General features: G+C 34.4%; 1 pseudogene across 1 annotated transcript; it reads right to left on the bottom strand.

Moving 5' to 3' along the window:
* Positions 1-1,134: 1,134 nt before the first annotated feature.
* Positions 1,135-4,728, bottom strand: LOC143554356 (putative LRR receptor-like serine/threonine-protein kinase At1g05700; annotated as a pseudogene). The gene is made up of 12 exons (XR_013139000.1): positions 4,172-4,728; positions 3,622-4,097; positions 3,387-3,528; positions 3,234-3,305; positions 3,079-3,150; positions 2,918-2,998; positions 2,691-2,830; positions 2,341-2,588; positions 2,089-2,202; positions 1,892-1,954; positions 1,604-1,796; positions 1,135-1,474 (listed from the first exon to the last, which is right to left on the bottom strand). The product of XR_013139000.1 is annotated as a putative LRR receptor-like serine/threonine-protein kinase At1g05700 (transcript).
* Positions 4,729-8,253: the final 3,525 nt, after the last annotated feature.

The raw sequence follows: 8,253 nt of genomic DNA, 5'->3' as shown, positions 1-8,253 counted from the left end.
AGCCCAATAGGCCTAGTTAGTAGACAATAATAATGTAATAAACATAATACATAATGTAATAAATAAAAGGTCGTACCGGGTTTGATGCACCCTACACCTACAGAGTATGGAAGATGAATTTACAGATCGAGTGTGAAAGGAAAAGCTTGTTGTGTATTTGATAATCAAAAGAAAGGGGGTACAAATCAGAAAACAAAATAACACAAATCCTAACTACACAAAGAAAAATAAGCAGAATATTTTCCACTCCATTATTTCCGCCACCAGCTAGTAAATGTTATATCCCATCAACTCGGTCAAACTTGACCACTTCTCAATTACTTGCAGCTTCTTCTAAAACATGGGTATAATCCCTTTATTCCAGCATGACTCGATCTCACACCTCTTGACCATTAACTGGGTCCACTTGACCTGTGAACAACCCGATTAATCCAACATCACCTACAATACCTGCACAATTACAGGAAGTCGTTGCATTCAACATGATAAACACAAACTTTCACTCACTCATCAGTGGTACCTTACACAACTAAATTTGGATGTTGTGACATTATTAGCTGTAAGAATCTTGGGTACATCAAAAACTTTTCTTTAGTTCCAACAACAACATTCTTCTGAATTGTTTTTTGTTCTAGTATTTAAACAATCACTGTGATTGTAATTTGTTTCTCAGGTTTTAATAAGTAAACAGAAGAGAGCTGTGTGCCATCGTATATTGTTGAAAACCTCGTATCTGAATGTTTTTACTCATATTTGAAGATTTTTTTCTCAATTTTGGTGATTGCGCTATCTTTTTTAGCACTAAACACGATTAGCTTAATTTACGCGTTTATATGTTTTTAATTCTGTTTATCTATTTGAAAGTTTGTACTTCTGAAAATTTATCAGGATATATCTTATCAAGTGTTGGATTTCCTATACGATAACCGTTTTCATTTGTAAGTAATATATCAACTTAAAAGAAAATAATCAAATATCAGCCCTGACTAACTTGGTTGGTTTGAATACACAAGAAGAATTTTTTTTACAAGAAAACTACACACCATAAGAAATGTACGTGTTTTACATGAACATTTGGAACAAAACAGCTTAAAGACTTCATTTTGAGTCTTAGTTCACAGGTCGCTCACTATCTTAGTTCAAGGACATGGATTCACTTCCAGGACTTTTTTCTGCTCGCAAACAAAGTCTTAGATCTATCACCACGTCGCTCATGGTTGGCCTTTTAATGGATGTAGGGGAAATACAGTCAATTGCAATATCTACTACCTTTCGGGCTGAATTAATGTTAAAATGCCCGTTTAATCTAGAATCAATTATATTTTCAACATTTCCTTCTTCAACTGCTGACTTGACCCAGTTAGTTATGTAAATGCCCTTTGATATTGCTCGTCGGCTTGTAATTAACTCCAGGAGTACCACCCCAAAGCTGTACACGTCACTTTTCTCTGTCAACCTACCAGTTGCATGATACCTGCATTTTACATTTCAACCAGAAGTTTTAACTCCAATTACCAATTTTCTCCGGGAAAATATTAACTATTGCAATGAATATCTCTTTTTGTTAACTTTAGAAGTGAAAACGTTAACCAGAAAAACTCACTCAGGGTCAAGGTACCCAAGAGTGCCAGCCAGTTTTGATGATGTTACATGAGTAGCATCTGCTTCAGGAAAAGCTCTGGACAACCCAAAATCCGCAAGTTTTGCGTGGAAACCATCATTCAACAATATGTTTGAAGACTTCACATCTCTATGGACTATTGGTGGCATGCAACCATGATGCAGGTATGCTAGCCCTATAACATAGAGCCATGCATGCTAAATTTGTTAAACCAATTTATGCTGAAAACCTAATCAATACAAGACAGTATTAAGTAGCCTAATTATTAACCTTCTGCTGCATCACATCCAATTTGCAACCTTCTTACCCAGCTCAAGACATTTGGGCTTCTATCTACTCAAACAAATGAATTGTAACGCAATCAGCTCAACATAGTATACTGGGATCTTGACAAGAGGACATGTAATGCTTCTAAACAGATTTATATTTACTTAATTAGGGAAGACACATTAACTACATCCTATTACCAAATAGATGCTTTCCTAAGCTTCCATTAGCCATGAAATCATATATGATTCCCTTGTGGTTGTTGTCATTGCAGTACCCATGTTTGCATGATGAATTTTCATGAGAAGCTTCACCTGTTGAAGAAAATATTGTAGCTTTCCATGTTGTGGCTTATTTTTATAACTTTTAAAATTGAATAGGTCGTCTTGCTGCAAAAGAATTAGCTAACTGAAATTGCAGTATCCTAGAAGATAGTTTTCTCTGTCAATTACCTCGGCTTGAAATTCCTTGTAACCTTGTGATGATGATTCGGAAAGCATCTTCACAGCAACTTGGTTCTCTCCAACATATCCATGGAACACCCTTCCAAATCCTCCTCTTCCAATTTCATTCTTGAAGTTGTTGGTAATACCAACCACCTCAGAATATGTAAACTGTTGTTTTCTGTCCGGTGTAAAAACCTCCTCTTTAAACTGTTGTTTTCTGGCTGGTGTATAAACCTCTTCCGTTTTAATCAAAGCTGCATTCACTTATTCAAAGTTAACAATCACTTCTTCATTTACGACACTGAGACATATAAATCTATTAGATAATCTGTTTACAAGCTAAGAATACTGCAGACCTTTTCTTTTCCGTTGTTTAACTATGAATACAACGATGGACAATACCACGATGCATCCAATAACCGGTGCTAAAATAACAACTATTATGTGCATCCAAGAACTTTTATCGGCTTTATCTTCACCACTGCTCTTTTCAATACTTTTTATTCAAGAAAAAAACTTTAGAACAAATTAGGTGAATATTGATTAGATTTGCTTGATGTTCTAATTTAGTAAAAAATCAAACCTCAACCATATCGACCCTTTATGTGATTTTGCTAAAAGTTCTGTTGGAAGTGGTCGTGTGAAGTTGTTTCCGGTTAAGTTGCTACAAGGAAGACCATATAAGATTGTTATGCAACATGTAAATAATACTTTTAATCCTATAATGACAATCGGGTGGCTTACAGAATCCTCAAGTTGTCTAGTCGAGCAAGAAAGTTCGGCACACTTCCTGTCAAATTATTGTAGGACAAGTCCCTGAAAAAGAAAAAAAAATAAGCACATTGTACACATGCGTGTAATACGTTAAAGACTATAAGTATATAACTGAAAGAAGTTACAATGATTCTATCATTGTGAGATTAGCCAAGGCTGCAGCTATCCCTCCACTCAATCCCCTAGAGGAGAGGTTCCTGCATTAAACACATTATTGTCAGTGCTTTTAGATTGAAACAATATATTATTCGGTGGTTGTTGTGAACTGGAATACATACAAGGAAATGATTCTAGCTGCCCTCGGAGAACTATAGTCACAGTTAATACCAACCCAAACAAATTCCTTTGGAACACATGGATCTCCTTGCCAGTTTAATTTGTTTAACCCATAAGTTGACTTGGTACTCCAGATTGCAGTAGCTAAAACAATAAATTAAGGCAAGATATGTGAGAAGACCATGATAATAGCCTCAATTCTCGTAAAATACTACAACAAAAAACTTATGTATTTACCATCTTGGACATCTGATTGGTTTTGCTGGAACTGCCTTAAAGTATAAATCTCGAGTGCATTTAAGATTGGAGGGAGGGTTGAGTTTAAGGTTCTATTTAGTATGAGCTCATAGGTTGGCGAATTGGAAGATACGTATGTTTTTACGGTGGTTATGTTGGTTGAGGGAGAAACTGTTCCAATCCATTTGTCATTATTGTATATGTTGAATTCTCTCTTCTGATTGCTTTCTAGTATTTCAACTTCAGCAAGGTGTATGTAGACAATAAAATCAACGCTGGTCGTTTCAGACCATTGATAGTTATAGTATATATATGTAGAGTTTACTGGTGTAATGGCAGTGCTCATGACCTTTAATGGTACTTGTTCTTCGCTAAAAGGTTTTAAAGAAACTGTATCAGAAGTCTGTATTGCTCTATAGAGGTCCAGAGGCGGTGTAGCTGGATACCATATTCTATCATACTTGTCATCTTCATACCTGTTACAGAAAATAAAAAAAATTAATATTGAAGCATGGCTGTAAAAGGAGTAATAAGAAATTTTAATGCTTACCTGACAGGATAACTTGTACTAAAATCATTGCGATGCGAAAGAAATAACGACGATGGTGATCTATCATTATACATGGTGACATCCAAAAGCCTTAGCTCTAATGATGTAATGAAAGGATCTCCCCGATCTGTGTTAACGAGGCAAACATATATGTAATCTGATGAGGCGAGGTGTATCATCTCATGGTAGTAATAACTGGCTGGGCTTGGAATATAAATCATCGCCCAATAATCTGCTCCAATATAAAGATCAAATAGTGGGGGATGACCTCTAGATTCACCGTAATAGAACATCGCCCTTATCAAATACCTATTATTCTTCCCTTTCTGGGGTCTGAGAGTGTAGCAGTTTCTTTTATTTTCGGGAAAGCTTCTAATAGTGTTGTACACGCGTTCAGAACAGTTAAAAACGACTTGACTCACCCCACCTTCTATGAAGCCATCGTCTGAAACATAATTTATGCCTGTAGCGTTTTCTGTGTAGCTTGACCCTTGCGGGCTTCCACAATCTAAGCTAATGAAGCCTGCGCAGAAAAGGTTGAGAAATGATAACAGCATTCAATACACGAATAAATGATTCTTACAGTACCTGATTGATCTGGTGTACTTCATCCATTGAAATTGTCACATGCATGGCAGGTTTTGGAGAGAACGTTGCTTTAATTGAATATACACAACTTTTACTTATAACAAAAACTGTCATCGCGTAATAAATCTAAATAAAACTTTTACACTTATACTTAAAATCTGTTAAAAGCTCTACAAAGAAATAAAGTTCAAATCTAAAGACAACAATGCCAAGAATTTCCTACTTCGTTATAGCCTGATGGCTGTGTTGCTCTTTCTCTTTACATTACTACCAGATTTCAGATATTATATGCTAAAAGGAGTCACTGAACCTAAGCTTTTACTTCACAATAATTCGTCATTAAGGCAAACATTTCTAAAATTCTAACATCAGTGAATATCAAGATCATCACTCCAAACAGTTGTGATTTAAATTAAACAAGAACGTATATAAATAGATCGAACGAGAACAATTAAACGAGAAACATAACATATCAATGAGAACTATATAACGAATAAGAACAATAAAAACAAGAGATTTTTACACATATCCCCTTACTAAAAGCCTTTATTACATATTTATCCTATCCTTAAACATAAATTACATATTTCCTCTTTTGTTATGAAATTACTCATTTACCGTTTTTGTACAATTAGGTTTTCATATGATTGCAATGAGCTCTCATCTCGCGCACCTCTCAGCTGAGTAATCTGCGCCATCATCATGTTCTTTTAGAAATTGGCGACTATGAATAAGTAGTTGGGTACCGACTCGTCTCGGTTGGTGTTCTAATATTGATTTATTCATCTATCAATCTGCTTTATTTTATTATTATAATTTGAAATTGATGAGTTAGTGTTTATTGGTAAAGATTGCTATAATTACAAATTAGGTTACCGTTGGATAAAGTATGTCGATCTCTGTTTTCTAATTTGTTTAGCAATTATTTTAAACTTTTGATAGCATCATGGAGGTAAAGAAAATGTAAATTGTTAAGTATGATATTTGAATGCTTTGTATATTGTTCCTTGGTTGTGTTCAAAATATGTGGCAACACTCTTTTTTTTGGCGATCAATCTCTGGCGACAAAAGTAGGATGAGCAAATGATGCCGGTACCAAACCGGGTATCGTCAGTACCGATTTGGTACCAACTAGTTGATGTTCGAAGTCGATTCAGGTATTTTTAGAATTTTTGCCTACACTAAACCAATACCGTACTAGTGCCGAACCAAGCATTTCGTCTTAACACCAACTCGGTTTGGATTGAAACCAGGAAGATATGCAATTGATGCATTAAAGAAGGAGATATACCTGAATAGTTCTTTGATTAATTTTTCAAGGATAAAACAGTTAGTTAGTTAGTGAGTTTTAATAAAATGGTGAAATATATAATATATGTGGTTTAGGAGGAGAAATATGTAACTGATTTTTAAGCATTGGGTAAATATGTAATAAAGTAACTTAGGAAAGGGATATATGTAAATGTCCCTAAAAACAAATAACATGTAGAATAGTGTATTTACCAGTGAATACTTTTTACTATCCTTTACCGCGTCGCTATTCTAACATGTATCACAATATGAATGAATATGTATCATAATCTCATCAAATTTGCGGTATAAAGCCATTAAATGTGGGACAAAAACATGTACATTTTGGGACTCATTAACGACCCATGTGGATTGATCTAGGGTACTGTCATATATATGAACCCAGTTTGTAAACAACAATCCAAAATAACTATTTGTGTATTTTCAGTTACTGATATTTATTTTGGTTTTCATATTTCACGCATTAGAATGTTTCATAAGCGTTTAATCTAACGTTTGGGTTGTTGGTTCACATCGTCCAGTAGACATAGTTTTCTAGTTTATTAGTTTCGTTGATTGAAAATCGAGCGTACATTTATTATCTAATTATCAAACAAATTTCTGTATTGATTCAGTCTCATATACAATTATTTAGGTTCTAATTTCATTGCCAGACCATGAGTGTTCTTGTGCAGACCGCGATGTATTAGAATTCTCTTTCAAAGAGACAGTGGTCCTGGCATAATGACAAATTGACTCACTCCTGTCTAAAAATGAACAAAACTTTCTTTTTCAATCTTTAAAATTTTATAAGTGAATAAAGAAAATACATAAAATTATGTGACTTATAGTCATCCAACTACTCGTCAACCGAAGAATCCAAATCCCAAATTCCACACTAAAACTATGACCATGACCGAGATAGATGCATTAGAATTATGTTTCAAAGAGACCAGCTGTCCTGATATAATGACAAATTGACTCATTCCAATGCCTAAAATGAACAAAACTATCCTTTTCTACCTTTAAAATTTTTAAAAGTGAATAACGAAAATACGTAAAATTATGTGACTTATAGTCGTCCAATTACACGCCAACCGAAGAATCCAAATCACAAAGTCCACAATGAAACTATGACCATGACTAAGATAGAAGATGCAAAACCTGAAGACAAGCCAATGTAAATGCCCTAGCCAAATGGAAACCATACTGTCCACACACTATGTTAGGTTAAGACTTGAAATGGGTAATTTTATACATGATGAAGTCATGAAGTGGGTCTAACTTCATCGTGTTTTGGACAGTAGTATTTCTAAATTAATATACGTACCCATCTAGTGTACCAAGTTCGTGAGAAACTGTATTATTATATAAACATTGAGGACTTTATCATTGCTATTGAGAAATAGTTAAATTCATCAATTAAGAATAATTTTTGTGTTTTGAAACAGAAGAAAGGAAATTGGGCGACTTAAAATTGGTTTATCCAGTGCTATGCCTAATTTGGCAAAATGGGAAGCAAGATCCTTTATGAAGAAATCGAGGTCGAGTTTTTGAGGGTTTGACTCAGAACATCGATTTGCAGCCATTAATAATTAATAGTTTTGGAGACCATTTATAGGTATTTAGAAAATAAGGGTTTGGATCATATACAAATTAAATTAATGTGAGAATCAAGTAGTGTAATTATATACAAGATAGTGTAATTACACTATCATAGTGTAATTACACTACGATGTAATTACATAATTACACCACTATGCTCTAATAACTATACACTATAATTACATTATCACTACAAGAAAAAGGACTTTTAGCTGCGACATTTGTCGCCGCTAATACCCCCTAATGTCACCACTAATACCACCTCTGTGCCACGTCATCCCAGTATTAGTGGTGACATTTGTCGATGCTAAAAGGCGACTTTGGTCAAAACTGATTTCTTTTTAGCGACGAAATTGTCGTTGCTAAAAGTTAGCAATGTTGCCGCTAAAGTAAACGGTGCTCGTAATGCAGTTTTTGTTTTTTCCCCCTATAATTTCCAGCTTCTTTATTTAATAACCTACATATTTTTTTGAATTTTGAGACAAAAGCACTAATTTATAAAACACCATTTGTCTTAAACATACCTAAAAAAACTACATAACATGCCCACAATCCATAATCACGAATTTCTTGTCTGGTTAACATAAAACATAAAACCG

The sequence above is a fragment of the Bidens hawaiensis genome, unplaced genomic scaffold (assembly GCF_021521415.1).
Source record: "Bidens hawaiensis isolate Kalapana, Puna unplaced genomic scaffold, B.hawaiensis_p1.1 tig00017667_1, whole genome shotgun sequence".
NCBI classification, from domain to species: Eukaryota; Viridiplantae; Streptophyta; class Magnoliopsida; order Asterales; family Asteraceae; genus Bidens; species Bidens hawaiensis.
The sequence above is the reverse complement of the archived record's forward strand: the minus strand, read 5'-3'. Positions and strand labels throughout refer to the sequence as shown.